Here is a 15,737-nt window from a genome sequence, read left to right on the forward strand (position 1 = left end):
AAATCATTTGTCACAGAATCATTTTTCACTTAATGGTCATATCTCCACTGATTTGAACTTCTACTTTTAACATATTCTTATCAACAATTGGGAGTATTTATGGGATTTTATATTTAATTCCATGTATCTATGTGTCTATTTTGCATTAGGCCCATATTGTTGGAATTATTGTAGCTTTATTATATGCTTTAAATTTGGTAGTGTAAGACCTCTTATTTTTCAGATAAAACTGTATGGCTAATTTCAACTAATTTTAACTTTAAGATCATTTTCACTTAATTTTGAGGATACCTTTTTTTAAAAAATCATTTTTAGAATTTTACTGGTTAATTTTTAAAAACTAGGGAAGGTATTGGTCTTTCTTTTTTTAATGTTCTGATTATTTCTTTAAAATTTCCATTGATTCAATCAGGTCATCCGCAAATAATTAATTACATTTTATTTCTCTCTTTCTAGTTTATCTTCGTCCTATCTGTTTTTTCTGCTTTATTGCATTGGCTAAAATTTCTTAAAAATTATTAACTTAAGGGCACTCATAAGGACTCTTTGTTCCTGACTTTAATGAGAAGGCCTCCATTATGAATGACGTTGTTAGTGATTTGAAAAAAGATAATCAGCATTAAGTTAGTGAAGCAAACTTCTAGTTCAATGAAGCTTGGTTGGCATTTTTGTCGGGAGGGGTTAAATCATGGATTTTGTATATCAAATACCTTTTGATCTACATCAAGATAACTCTGTTAGACCATCTTACATTTTTGGTATAGACCCTACTTCATCATGGTGGTTATTATTTTGATGTTGGGTTTCCATCATCCTTTGGAAAGCACTAGGGGTTCGGTGGAGCCCCTTGGGGGAATATGTGGGAGTGGGGTTAGGAATGAAACTCCAATACTTTGGCCACCTGATGTGAAGAGCTGACTCATTTGAAAAGACCCGGATGCTGGGAAAGATTGAAGGTGGGAGAAGGGGACGTCAGAAGAAGAGATGGTTGGGTGGCATCACCGACTCAATGGATATGAGTTTGAGTAAACTCCGGGAGTTGCTGATGAACAGGGAGGCCTAGCATGCTGCAGTTCATGGGGTTGCAGAGTTGGACACGACTGAGTGACTGAACTGAACTGAACTGAACTGACAGAAGAAAGAAGTGGTTGGGGTTTAGAGAGAAAGAGACCCAGAAAGGGCTGCCCAAACCACCTTGCTTAAACAAATTCAGACCTCACAAATTATTTTATTGGAACAAAGTTTCTTAATCAAACAAGCAAATAAATTAAAATACTATTTTCACATGCCATGATTTAACTTTAATGTTTCTTTTTTTTTACTCATTTATATTCATTACTGGATATGGCCTATCATTTCTTGTTTTTAGTGCTGAATTAATGTACTCTCTCTCATTACCTATGGGAAAGTCGGATGACCAACCTGTCCAGGTTTCCTCAAGACTTCCCAGGTTTTTGCAGTAAGAGTCCTGCATCCAGCAAACCACTAAATCTAGGGGAAATCAGGACAGTTGGTCACCTTAGCAGTTTATAAAGAATGAAAATTTATTATCTTTTGAGCATGGCATTCAACTCACTGGTAAGTTCCTTTTGACCCAGAATTTTGTTTTCTAGAGATGACATGTTAACTTTACAAAGGTTTTTCCTGGCTTTTATACAAATAGAGAGAGAAACACACACACATGCATATGTGTATATTTTTACTGCAATCACTAATATTTCCCTAGAATATTTTCCATGTCACGAAAATTTTCCAAAGTGATTAATATAGAACAAGCATTCTCAACAGGTGATGATTTTGGCCCCTGGTGACATTTGGCATAATCTATAGACATTGAGGCTTTCAAATTGTGGTGCTGAAGAAGACTCTTGAGGGTCCCTTGGACTGCAAGGAGATCAAACTAGTCAATCCTAAAGGAAATCAACCCTGAATACTCATTGGAAGGACTGATGCTGAAGCTGAAACTCCAGTCCTTTGGCCACCTGATGCAAAGAGCTGATACATTAGAAAAGACCCTGATGCTTGGAAAGACTGAAGGCAAAAGGAGAAGACGGCGAACAGAGAATGAGATGGTTAGATGGCATCACCAACTCAGTGGGCATGAATGTGAGCAAACTCCAGGAGATAATGGAGAATGGGGGAGCCTGGTGTGCTGCAATCCATGAGGTCGCAAAGAATTGGACACAACTTAGTGACTGAAGAAGAGACACTGGGGTTGTTATAACTTGAGGGGCAGGGGGAGATACTAGCATCTAGTGGGTAGAAGCCAGGGATACTGCTAAATACCCTGCAATTCCCAGGACAACCCCCACAGCAAAGAATCATCCAGGCCCACAGTGAGGAAGCCGAGTAATCTTGAGACAGAGTGCCTATAGCACTCTTATAATTTAAATAACCCCATTATAACTTCATATCTGGTTTCTCATTGCTCACTTGTGATACTTAGGTTCCCTCATTTCTTTTTCTTCTTTAAACTTTTCAATAGCTTGTCCTCTTAAAATATATTTGTTTCTCAACATGGATACATCTATACACTACCATGTGTAAAATAGCCAGCTAGTGGAAAGCTGCTGTATAACACAGGGAGCTCAGCTCGGGGCTCTGTGATGACCTAGAGGGGTGGGATGTGGGGAGTGGGAGGGAGGCTCAAGAGGAAGGGGACATATGCATGTATATATATAGCTGATTCACCTCATTGTACAGCAGAAACTAACACAATATTGTAAAGCAATTATACTCAAATTTAAAAAAATAATTTAAAATAAAGTTTGTTTCTCAAAAAAGAATCTCTTATATTTACTAATCAACTGTTAGCCATTTTTCAATTCTTGCTTTCTGATTTTATAGTAACTGCTTCTTTTTGTCTTCATTTGCTTGCTTTGTTTTGATATCCTTTTTCTAACTCCATTGAAAGCTATTAGGTGTGAATCAACAAGACCCATTCCCGGCCGACATTCGGTGACACACACTGTAGCTTGACATCACTTTAACCATCAAAGTCTTGCCAAAGACAGGGGGGCAAGTGGTTGAAACATATATCATGATTTGTTTTCCAACAGAAATCCTGACTCCAACAGCTGGATCGATTCAACTCACCATGTTTTAACTAAGCCCACTAATGTCCACAGTTATAAAATGGGGTTTTCTTTCAAAAATACAAAGAATATGAGATTAAAAAAAAAACAACAAAGATTCATAAGGAGACCCAAGTTATACAGGATATAAGGCAAGGGGATAAAAGAAGTCAAAAAGTTGGAACAGCTGGAAGGAGGGATGGGATCCAAAAAAAGCACCAAAAATGAATGGAAAGAATTGTGGTGGCGAAAAGCTAGTGAGAGGGAAGACAGACTGCAAGAAAAATAAGTCTTAGGATCGAAACAGAAGGTGGTACATAATGATAACTGCTCTCTCTGCCTCCCTCGGCATTGAGATCACTCTTCCTCTTTTATAGGTAAGGACGTGGAGAGGTTTAGAAAGAACAGATAACTTGCCCCAAGTCACAGTGCTCCAAGAGGCAAGCCCACGTGTTGTTGTTTGTTTGTTTTCTGATTTCAGAAGCAATGTCTTTCCCCTGGACCATGTTTCCTTGCAATTACACCTCACAGGTAAGAACTAGTCTAAGAAACTCACTACAAAGCAGTTTCTCCAACGTCCTCGGCTTCATACACTTCTGCCTGAAGGGGAAAAAAAAGAAATTATACCCACAACTGAGAATTCAGCTAAGCTGGGAAAAATCCACATAAGGAGCATAAATCTCTAGTTTACAAAAACCAGGAAAATCCCCCTTGGGAAGGTTCTGGAGACGGCTCAAAAAGACAAAGTCTGGGAATTTAGAAAGAAAAGCTAAAATGGGTTTGACAATGATCCCCGTGAATTGTCACATCCCGGGGGCACCCACATCCTTGGAAATTGATGGTGAGGAGGACTATGATTTGATCATGTAAGAGTTGCCAAAAAGCTCAGTGGGGTAGGGAGGGTGGGGAAAGACATAAATGTTCTTTCTATGTGCTATCTGCGTACAGGGGTGTGTAGCTTTGCCTCTGCTCAGATCTGCCAGTGAAAGCTCATTCATTCAACTCCGCAAAGTGGACGGACCCAGATGATGGTGATCGAGGGCTTATAAAGAATCAGCGTTTGGGCAGAGGATTTACAATCAGGTAGAGGAGACAGGTTCATGAAGATAACCACAACAATGTCCGCCCCAAGATAGATGCTATTGCCAAAGAAGAGCTGGGATTAGGTGGAGGGAGAGACGTTCCAAGGTCAAATACAAAATTTATTGTTCTTACTTATGGTTCAGTCACTAAGAAGTATCTGACTCTTTGTGATCCTATGGACTGGAGTCCTCGAGGCTCCTCTGTCCACGAGATTTCCCAGGCAAGAATACCGGAACAGGTTGCCATTTCCTACTCCAGGGGATCTGAGATTCTCAATCCAGGGGTCAAAACCACATCTCCTGCATCAGTAGGTGGGTTCTTTGCCACTGAGCCATCATCTCTATTATAATGTGTGCTAAATTGCTTCAGTCATGTCCGACTCTTTGCGACCCTATAGACTGGAGCCTCCAAGCTCCTCTGTCCTTGGAGATTCTCCAGGCAAGAATACTGGAATGGGTTGTCATGCCCTCCTCCAGGGGATCTTCCCAATCCAGGGATCAAACTTGCATCTCCTACATCTCCTGTATTGGGCGGGGGCGCGGGAGGGTGGTGTGTGGGGCGCGAAGTTCTTTACCACTAGCGCCACCTAGGAAGCCCATCATCTTGATATATTGGAATATTATTCAACCATGTAAATGGCTGACTGTAAATGAAGGAAATCTGCTACTTAGGACAACATGGATGGAACTTGAGGGCATCATAATGAGATAAGCTAGACTGAGAAAGACCAATACAGCACGCTGCTGCTGCTGCTAAGTCGCTTCAGTCCTGTCCGACTCTGTGCGACCCCATAGACGGCAGCCCACCAGGCTCCCCCGTCCCTAGAATTCTCCAGGCAAGAATACTGGAGTGGGTCGCCATTTCTTTCTCCAATACAGCATGGTATCATTTATTCATAGAATCTGCAAAGAAAGTCAAACTCATAGAAAAGAGAGTAGAAAAGGGGTTGCCAGGGGTTGGGTGGGTACGGGGAAATAGGGTGAGGTTGGTAAAAGAGTACATGTCTCAGTTCCAAGATGAATAGGGTCAGAAGACCTAATGTAAAACATGATGACTATAGTTGACCCAGGTTCGATCCCTGGGTCGAGAAGATCCCCTGGAGAGGGCATGGCAACCCACTCCAGTATTCTTGCCTGGAGAATCTCATGGACAGAGGAGCCTGGCAGGCTACAGTTCATGGGGTTGCACAGAGTCAGACATGACTGAACAACTAACACTTTTACAGTTATCAACTCTACAGTGTGTAATAGAGATTTTCTAAGAGAGTAGATCTTAAATGTTCCCACCACACACAGAAAAAAAGATAAATATGAGAGGTGACGGATGTGTTAATTAGCTAGGTGAGGGAAGAAATTTCATGATGTATACATATGTTGTCAAATTACCACGATGAAAACTTTAATACCTTACAATTTTGTCTGTCAATTATAACTTGAAAAAATTGAAATGTTTAAAAATTTAAAATAAAAAAATTAACATAAAAGCCCCTACCTCTTTGTTGTGAAAACAAGTAAATATCCATTAGGTGTCTGACATATAGTGGAATCTCAATTGTGGTAATTATTAGTATTGATCATTATATTTAATAAAATAATTAATATTGATATTAACTAATAACATAATTATTACTCATGTCATTATCATAATTATTGTTACAAACATGCTGCTGCTGCTAAGTCGCATCAGTCGTGTCCGACTCTATGCGACCCCATAGACGGCAGCCCAGCAGGCTCCCCCGTCCCTGGGATTCTCCAGGCAAGAACACTGGAGTGGGTTGCCATTTCCTTCTCCAATGCATGAAAGTGAAAAGTGAAAGTGAAGTCGCTCAGTCGACTCCGACTCTTAGCGACCCTGTGGACTGCAGCCTACCAGGCTCCTCTGTCTATGGGATTTTCCAGGCAAGAGTACTGGAGTGGGGTGCCATTGCCTTCTCTGTTACAAACATGATATATTAATTAATATAATTGAATACCATAGAGCTGTTATTAATGTTTAATATATAATTTGTATTATTTAATATTAATAGTTTAGTGGATCCTTATTCTTTGGGAATGCCAGCCCCTTGCACAATATGTACTAGGTAGTATTCTTGCCTAGAGAATCCTGTGGACAGAGGACCTGGTGGGCTGCTGTCCATAGGGTCGCACAGAGTTGGACACGACTGAAGCGACTTAGCATGCATGCATGTGTTGGAGAAGGAAATGGCAACCCACTCCAGTGTTCTTGCCTGGAGAATCCCAGGGACGGAGGAGCCTGGTGGGCTGCCGTCTATGGAGTGGCACAGAGTCGGACACGACTGAAGCGACTTAGCAGCAGCAACAGTAGTTTTTATGGAAATGACCACCTGAGCCAGTCTTTATTCTCTGCTCTGCAGGTTGTGGGAAATGCCTTATGGGGGTTAAGACCATGGATTCAAGCTAGATTTACAAGATCCATGACCTTGGCCAAGCTATACAGCCTTTTGTACCTTCATTTTCTCATTCATAAGTGATGCAATGGTACCAACCTCACAGTGGTTGTGAAGTATAATTAGGTTAATTATATATAACACAGTGGCATGCCGGACACATAGGAAAGTGCTGTATGCTTGTGTATTATTATTATTTGATGGTTTCTTCATCTACAGATATTCCCTGTGATCTAAACTTGAATGCCTACGAGCTGCCATTTTCCCAGTAGGTCTAACTGGAGAGACGACCAGTGATTCTGGCTTAAAGAAAAGGTGGAGGATGTGTGCACATCTTTTTCTGCTATGAAACAAGAACCCACAGACAATTACCTTGTAGCTGAGGCAGCCCCACCCTCAGTACCAGAAATTACTGAATTCAGGCAAGATCCCTTTTCTCGTTTGAAAAGTGGCTGGAAAGTTTTCCTTTGGAGCAACACAGCTCTTTCTAACCAGTGTTTTCTTGTTGGGAAGCCTATAATTATTCATTCTTTCACTTACCAAATATTAATTGAGCCTCCAATCTGTGCCAGGCACTGTGCTAGTAGCTAGGATCTAGCCACAAATAACACAGTATGGGCTTGTCCTTATAACTTTATATATAACAATAATATATGCACATATTATGCTTGCTAAGTCGCTTCAGTCGTGTCCGACTCTGTGCAACCCCATGGACGGCAGCTCACCAGGCTCCGCCGTCCCTAGGATTCTCCAGGCAAGAATACTGGAGTGGGTTGCCATTTCCTTCTCCAGTGCATGAAAGGGAAAAGTGAAAGTGAAGTCGCTCAGTCGTGTCCAACTCTTAGTGACCCCGTGGACTGTAGCCTACCAGGCTCCTCCATCCATGGGATTTTCCAGGCAAGAGTACTGGACTGGGGTGCCATTGCACATATTATATGTAATACATAAATAAGAGTGCTTATAATCATCTCTATTTAATATATTTTAACATAATATTTATACATATTATATTACATATAAGTATGAGTTTATAAGGACTTCCCAAGAGGCGCTAGTAGTACCACCTGCCAATGCAGGAGACGTAAAAGACTCGGGTTCCATGCCTGGGTCGGGAAGATCCCCTGGAAGGGGGCATGGCAACCCACTCCTGTATTCCTGCCTGGAGAATCCCATGGACAGAGGAGCCTGGCAGGCTACAGTCCATAGGGGCGCAAAGAGTCGGACACAACTGAAGTGACTTAGCACGCACACATGAGTTTATAATCCAATAGAGAGACAGGCATTTGATTAAAACAGCTTTTATTCTAGTGGCAAAATAAAGAAAATAGCCCTTATGAAATAGACCAGGATTTCTGCCAAGTATTTTTTGCTCTGTGTAGAGAATGAGATATTTTTCACTTCAAGCCAGTTTAGCAAACATTAACTGAGCATCTATTATGCTCAAGGCTCCATGCTAGGTACTCTGAGGATACACTGACAAAAGAGAAGCGGCCTTTAGGAAGCCTGAGCTCTAGCATGATAAGTGCCCCAAAACATTCATTCTTGAAGTGCCCATTTCTATCAAAGGGAGTGGGATGGCTGGGTGGGTAGGGCCTGGGACTTGATCTCAGGTCCCCCGAGTCCTAGCTACCTGCAGCAGGCACCAACTACCTGTAACCTTGGGCAAGTGACCTTGTCTTAGTCTCAGTTTCCCTATCTGTTCAGTTGTGCTTTCAAGTAGCTTTGGCGTCATGAGTTTGCTGTGCAAATTTAAAGAGGTGCTATGCCAATGGCCAGCAAGGAGCTTGGCAAATACTCTCAAAAGACAGCTATTAGATCGGCCAAAAAGTTCACATGGTTTTTCTGTAAGATGTTACAGAAAACCCAATGAAACCTTTTGGCTAACCCAATGTTATTATTGTGATTATTTTAGTGCATAATAGTGGACCAGGAGGATATAATTTTATTTATTTATTTCTTTTTTTTAAAGTCTTTATTAAATTTGTTACAATATTACTTCTGTTTTACGTTTTGGTTTTTTGGCTCTGAGGCATGTGGGATCTTAACTCCCTGACCAGGCATTGAATCCAAACCCTCTGCATTGGAAGTTGAAGTCTTAACCACTGGACTGCCAGGGAAGTCCCAGGATATCATTTTAAAACCTCTTTTTTGAATTAAGAAAGTAATGGATTTAATAAAGAAGACTGTCGGATTTTTTTCCCCCTAGTGAGGGTATTTTCTGTTGTTTTTAAAAGTCAGAACGGCCCTTGCTACCATCCACTGCCAGTGTCTATTACCCTGGTTGTTTTCGAGGGCCTCTTGCCTTTTGACAAGGCTTACTTGTCAATCTCTAGGCAAAAGGACCTATTTAGGGTGACCCAACTGTCCTGGGTTGCCAAAACCTGGAGGATTTCCCAGGACATGGGACTTCCAGTGCTAAAACCAGGACAATCTCCCACAAACCAGAAGAGACGGCCCCCATCCTGGGCCTTCCCTTACAGTAGAGGACACACAGGTGCATGGAAAGACACTGCAGGTGTTGCTGTGTGAGCCACAGAGAATGCAAGCGACACCCCAACAAGACCCGGGTGGGTCTGGCCCTCAGAGGGCAAGGTCCATGTGACACGGCAGGGTCATGAGACTTGCTTCCATCCACTCGGCGGTGCCTACGCCACACACAGCCTTTCGGCGACTCACGAGGCTCTCAAGCGGGAGGACAGATGGAAAGATTGTTAATTAATCTAGGCCTCGGCATCCAATTACTCAGAGCAGCCCTGGCTCCTGACAGTAGGTGTGACGCCCCTCTGAGTCACCCTGGGAGTATTCGGGGTGTTGATAGGAATGAAGGGTGAGCGGGTCCATGCAAGGTGGTGATGTGATGGCCTTTGCTTTGTTCTCACTGTTCATCCTGGATTCAAATGTTGGCCCTGCTACTTTCTAGTGATGATTTCGGTCTGTAAGCTACAAACCCTCCTCTGATCATCAGTTTTCTCTCTGGAGGACTAAATAGTGTTCGATAATGTGTGCCTCCTACTTAGTATAGGAAGGGCTTATAGACAGGAGTTCATAAACAGTAGCCTTGACAGATAATCCTTACTATTGGATCAACACTCTTACAAATAGTATTGGTATTATCGGATATTGTGACTGATAGAGGTGTTTCCTGTTCTTTACCCTTCAAGTAAGCCATTTAAAATAGCTGCAAAGGACTTCTCTGGAGATCCAGTGGTTAAGACTCTGTGCTTCCAATGCAGGGGGTGTGGGTTCAATCCCTGGTTGGGGAATTAAGACCCCACATTCAGTGTGCAGCCAAAATTTTTTAAAATAAATAATTAAAATTCAGCTTTAAAAAAGGAATAAATAAAATAGGTACAGAATCTCAGATGAACACTCCCAGTAACAATAGCGGTAATTTAGAAGCGGTGGTGAGCCTACTTACAAGTTTTAAAAAATGATGTACGGGTATGATGCATTTAAAACACAGATTCTAAAAAGATTTAAAACTTTTTTTTCCAGCCATGGAGAAGACAATTTTCTCAAATTCTCTTGGTCTAAATCAATCTCTCCCAAAGCATATTCAGAGAAATTATATGTTATTTTAAGAAATCAAATCAAATCAGAGGAAGGGATTCAAGTGTTTAAAAGGTTTGAATAGATGAATAAATAAATTGTGCTGAAGTGGTATATATATACACACACATATACACTGGAATATTACTCAGCCATAAAAAAGAATAGAATAATGCCATGTGCACCAACATGGTTGGACCTAGAGATCATCATATTAAATGAAGTAAGTCAGACAGAGAAAGACAAATACGACATGTCCTCACTTATATGTGGAATCTAAAATATGACAAAAATGAACGTATTTATGAATCAAAAACAGACTCACAGGCACAGAAAACAAATGTATGGTCACTAAAGGGGAAAGAGGGTAGGGGAGGGATGAAGTGGGACTTTGGGATTAGCAAATACAAACTACCATGTGTGAAATAGAAAAACAAGGTCCCACTGTGTAGCACAGGGAACTATACTCAATATCCTATAATAAACCATAATGGAAAAAGAATATGAAGAAGTATATATAACTATATACATGCATTATTGAATCACTTTGCTGCACACCAGAAACTAATACAACACTGTACATCAATTATACTTCACTAAAAAAGAATAAAAAGTTAAACAAGTTTGGAAAATATTGAGTTAAACCAAATCCAAAGGATTTTGCTACCAAAGGACTTCTCAGAGTTTTTACTACAAACTTTGTGGCTTTCCAAAAGCCAGGTAGAGTGTGTTGCAGTCTCCCCACTTACTTGGCCAGTAACTTTGTTCATGGAGTGTGAATCAGTGGACAGATATTGGGTAGAAAGAGTTGGAAAATCCTGATCTAGATGTTTCTGTGCAAGTCCTAGTCCCTGCTTCATCTCAGCCCACACCCCATGGCCTGGCTTGCTTGGAAATTAGTGCTTGATTCCTGGTCTCTGAGTTCTTCCATTCAGCCACCTGAGAGCTCTGATTCATTCTTGCACTTGGCTTTTACCGTGGGGTGAATCCTCCCCACTGATCTCCCAGGGAGCATGGTATCAGAATCTGACCAATCATAAAAAACTCTCTCTGTGTGTGCCTCATATCTCCTTTATGGGAAAGGAGTCCTTTTTTGATGCACCAAGATGTGTCATTTCTCCTAGGAGAGGCTTGCCGTTTCATGAAGATGATGAACACGCTGATGACCGTCATGATGATAAAATAATGAATAGTATATCTTTACAGAGCACTTAACCACATACCCAGTGCTGTGCTTCACCTCTGGGAAGTGGGTACTATCAGTATCCCATTTTCCAAATGAGGAAACTGAAGTTCAAGGAGGTTCTATGACTCTTGCACAATCACTCAGCAAGTAAGTCCTGGGATTTGTTATTTGTATGGACCACCATGAAACTGACTTAATCCAGAAGCCATATTCCTAAAGTGCATTATGTGGATTCACTCAGAAATACATGGAACTGGAGATCTTAAGGAAACTCACACTGGCAGAACTACCTCCAAATGATCACACACCAGGGCCCTGAGAAACGTCAGCTCTGAACAGCAAGCTACACTGCCTCAAAACACAACACGAGCAACCCAAGCCCACAAAATATGGCGGTCAATGGCCTGACCCTTGGCCAACCAACTCCACCTTCAACTTCACCTTGGCACACAGCCCCATGGAATGTGCTAATGTGATTCACAAATGCTTTGGCTTTACTCCATCTCTGCCACTGGCATGCTTTTATTTGTTTTGTTTTTTTTTTTTTCTCGTCTATACAGTGGGGTAACTCAGCACTAAGGGAAATTGCCCCTCCTTGCCCCACAATGGAAAGATACTTTCTTCACCTGGGTTTCTCAGGGAGTTGATCCTTCAGCTAATTAATAACAAGCCCAGAATCACCTCCACCCCCCCCCCAACCCCAGCCAGAGGAGATAAGACACAGCCTTACTTCCTGCATCAGACCGTCTCCTCGCCTCGTCATTGGCGCCACTGAGGTGACTGGCACCTGCCGCCACCTCCCACCCCATTGGATGGCAGCTTATCATCTGGGGGTGAAGGGAAGTGATGCGTGTGTCCTCACAGGGGCCGATGGCAGAGAGGCTTGTAAAAGGTGCTGTATAAATCAATTATTAATACTAATCAGAGCTATTATGCACCATGAGCAGGAGACGGGAGGCCTGGAGACAGTCACCACACCCTCTTTGACACCGTACCAGGGGCCAGGTCTCTCACGAACTAGGGAGAGCTCTGAGGTGAGATGACCCAAGAGCAGGAAGAATTAACCCCTTCGGACTACCCTGGTGGCTCCGTGGTAAAGAATTCACCTGCCAATGCAGGAGACGCAGGCTTGATCCCTGAGTCAGGAAGATCCTCTGGAGAAGGAAATGACAACTCACTCCAGTAGTCTTGCCTGAGAAATCCCATGGACAGAGGAGTCTGGTGGGCTACAGCCCATGGGGTCACAAAGATGCAGACATGACTTAGAGACTAAACAACAGCAACAACTGCAAATTGCACCTGGTCTTTCAAAAGTCTCTGCCTGACAGCACTGCCTGAGGTAGAAAAGGTTCCAGAACTTCGAAAGTGTAGGGCCTTGAGAGCAAAGTTTTTAGTATGACTACTTACTTCTAAGCTCTTTGTTGAATCCAGCTGGGACTGTTGTTTGCCCCCATTGGACTCTGAAGAAAATGGTGCCCACCAGGATATATTTCTCCAAGCCAGCTTGCCGCTTTCTGGCGTGGAGAGGGCGCCATCCACAGGATCAGTGAGCTGGGTTTATTTTCTCAAGCCACTTCCTGTTCTTTCCTGGGATCCACGTTGTGGGCTGGGAACAAAAGGAACAGTTTGTTCAGGTTATGGATGTGATAAACTGATTCCGTGTTTATATTCTCTGATGTTCTAAGACCTGGGTCTGATTTGGTGACCCTCCTGAGAGTATCCAGACTTCCATGGAATGGTGTTGAACTCAACTTCCCTGAGAAAAACTCACCTGGGTTCTCTCAGAAATAAATATTATGCATCCATCCCATGGCTCTTTTAGAATCTACTGGTGACAAGGTGAGAAGTCAAAAGTGGACAGTGGTTAATGCTAACATCCTAAAGGATGAATATCTCTGTCCTAAGAAAAAAAATTAATAACAAGAATGAATATTTGTCCAGCATGAATGGCCTGAGAACCTAGGGTACCAAAAAAGGTGGAATAAGAAGGAGGAAATGAAATGGAGGAGATGCAGTGATGGTGAATTCAGACAGCAGACAACAGCTCCAGGAAGGGGGACTTCCCTGGTGGTCCAGTGATTAAGAATCCACCTGCCAGGGCAGAGGACACAAGTTTGATCCCTGGGCTGGGAAGATCCCACAATGCCGTAGAGCAACTAAGCCCATGTGCCACAGCTGCTGATCCCACAATCTAGAGCCCATGAGCCACAACAAGAGGAGCCCGAGTACCACAAGGCAGAGTAGCCCCTACTCATCGCAACTAGAGAAAGCCCAAGGACAGCAACGAAGACCCAGAGCAGCCAAAAATAAATCAATCTTTTTTAAAAAGAACATTTCAGATCATCTTCTTTTTTTTTTCAGACAGTAAAGGTGGCATGGTTGGCAGAATAATGGTCCCCCACAAAGATGCCCACATCTTAATCCCCAGAGACTATGAATATGTCACTGTACACGGCAAAAGGGACTTTGCAGATGTGAATAACTTTAGGATCCTGAGATGGGGAGATTATCCTGGATTACCTGTGTGGGCCCAATGGAATTACAAGATCCTTTTAAGAGGGAGGCAGGAGGGTCAGGGTCAGGAAAGGAGATGTGATGACAAGGAGAGTCCGACTGATGTAATTGCTGGCTTTGAGGAATCAGATGGGGCCATGAGCCAAGGAATGTGAGCAGCCTCTAGAAGCTGGGAAAGGTAATGAAACAGACTCTCATTAGAGCCTGCAGAAGGAATACATCCCTAGGGACACTTCGATTTTAGATGTTCTGATTTCCAGAACTGTAAGATGGTAAACTTGCATGGTTTGAAGCCACTGTGTCTGTGGTCATTTATTATAGCAACAATGGCAAACTAATACCATGGGTAAAGTTGGGTCATTCTCCAATCTCAGCCCTCATGCGTGCTCACTTCATGGAAACACGTTGAAGAAAGGTGGTCAGTGTAGAGTACTGTACATGCTTCATTTCTAAGAATCATTCAATTGCTGAAGTTTGGGGATCACCTACTTAAAAAATTAAAATAGGCTTGTGAATTTACTCATTCATCCAACAACTATCTACTGAGCAGTCCCTGTGTACCAGGCTCTCTTCTCAATGTTGGGGGTGCAGATGGGAATGGTCTGGAAGTGGAAATGATGGCCTCATGGAGAGCCACAGCGATGAGGTAAACAACTAAATGACTCACATCATTGCAGATAGTGATGAGGGCCGTGAGGATGGTGAAGAGGTCAGTGAAGGCTTCTGAGGAGGTGGCATTTGAACTAAGATGAACCCATGAAGCCATGGGTGAGACTCCCCCAGAAGGTCTTAAGGGAGAAACTGGCTTGGTAGGTCAGAGGAATAGCAAGGCAACAAGTAAGACTAAAACTGAGAGAGCCCAGCCTGGTAGAAAATGAGGTCAAAGAGGGAACTAGGGACAGATCATAACTATCTTACCAACCACAGTAGTGGGATTTTAGTAATTGAATGGGAAGCCACTGGAGGGTTTTCTACAGAGCTGGGCAATTCTTTATTTACTCTTCCAAAAAGATCTTTGGTTATCATACCATCAGTCATATCACATCACCCTCAACTGCATTTCAGGTTGCCTCCTTGAGGGTAAGAGAAACAAAGCAGAATCAGACCAGGAACTGATCCTAACCCTACCAACGCCCACAATAGTTAGAGACAAGGGGAATTCACATTTGGTGGACATCGACTCTGCATTGGGTAGGATGCAGGTTGCTTTTCACTCATTATTATGGTTCATTCTCCCAAGAGCCCTGAGATGTACGACATGGAAGATCAGCAGCTTGAGGCTTAAAGAGACAAAGACACCTGCTCAAGATCCCCATGGCCCTTAAGTGACAGAGGCCGGGTTCAAAACCATTTCTAGCCAGGGTGGCTTTCCCTCACCAGCCCCATGACATCAAGTCCTCTCCAACCCGCAGAATTTCCCATTGAGAGAATTAGTCACAACTGGCTTTGATTGGCTGGGTGGCCAATGCAGTTCCAGCTCAGGGCATTTCTCTAGGGCCCTTATCTTTATTAGCTGTGAATTTATCTCCCAACAGAGATAGGGCTCTGGGCGAAGGGCCCCCCTGTCCACACCTGGGTGAGTTGTACCTGCTTCAAACAGGTCAGCAGGCAACTGGGAGCCTTGTAATTGCCTTCTTCCTCACCTCGCCCCCTCCCTCAAGTTCAAACCTGCAATGTCAACATGGTCTCCAGGACCAAAGGTAACGGAGAGGAACCATGGGGGTATTAACCTGTAATCCCTTGATAAGGCCAGCACATTTCACAGCACCATAAATTAATTCTTGTCCTCCAGGGCCCGCGAGGAGTGCAGAAGGTAAAGAGCAAACGGAGAAATAAAAAGAGGCCAACGACTGAACAGGTTGAGCCGAGCAATGCCATCAGAGGAGCAGGAAGCCCCCAAGCGTCCCCTCCTAGCAGGTGAAGG

At 43.0% G+C, this 15,737-nt stretch overlaps 1 long non-coding RNA gene across 1 annotated transcript in view; it reads right to left on the bottom strand.

The window, feature by feature from the left end:
- The window catches only part of LOC145525159 (uncharacterized), a 480,549-nt gene that overhangs the window by 435,502 nt on the left and 29,310 nt on the right, over positions 1-15,737 (bottom strand). The window contains exon 3 of the long non-coding RNA XR_014068063.1: positions 12,707-12,905. This is a non-coding gene — a long non-coding RNA (uncharacterized LOC145525159). The remainder of the gene's footprint in view (positions 1-12,706; positions 12,906-15,737) is intronic.

The sequence above is a fragment of the Giraffa tippelskirchi genome, chromosome 11 (assembly GCF_054371585.1).
Source record: "Giraffa tippelskirchi isolate mGirTip1 chromosome 11, T2T-mGirTip1v1.2.pri, whole genome shotgun sequence".
Classification (NCBI taxonomy): Eukaryota; Metazoa; Chordata; class Mammalia; order Artiodactyla; family Giraffidae; genus Giraffa; species Giraffa tippelskirchi.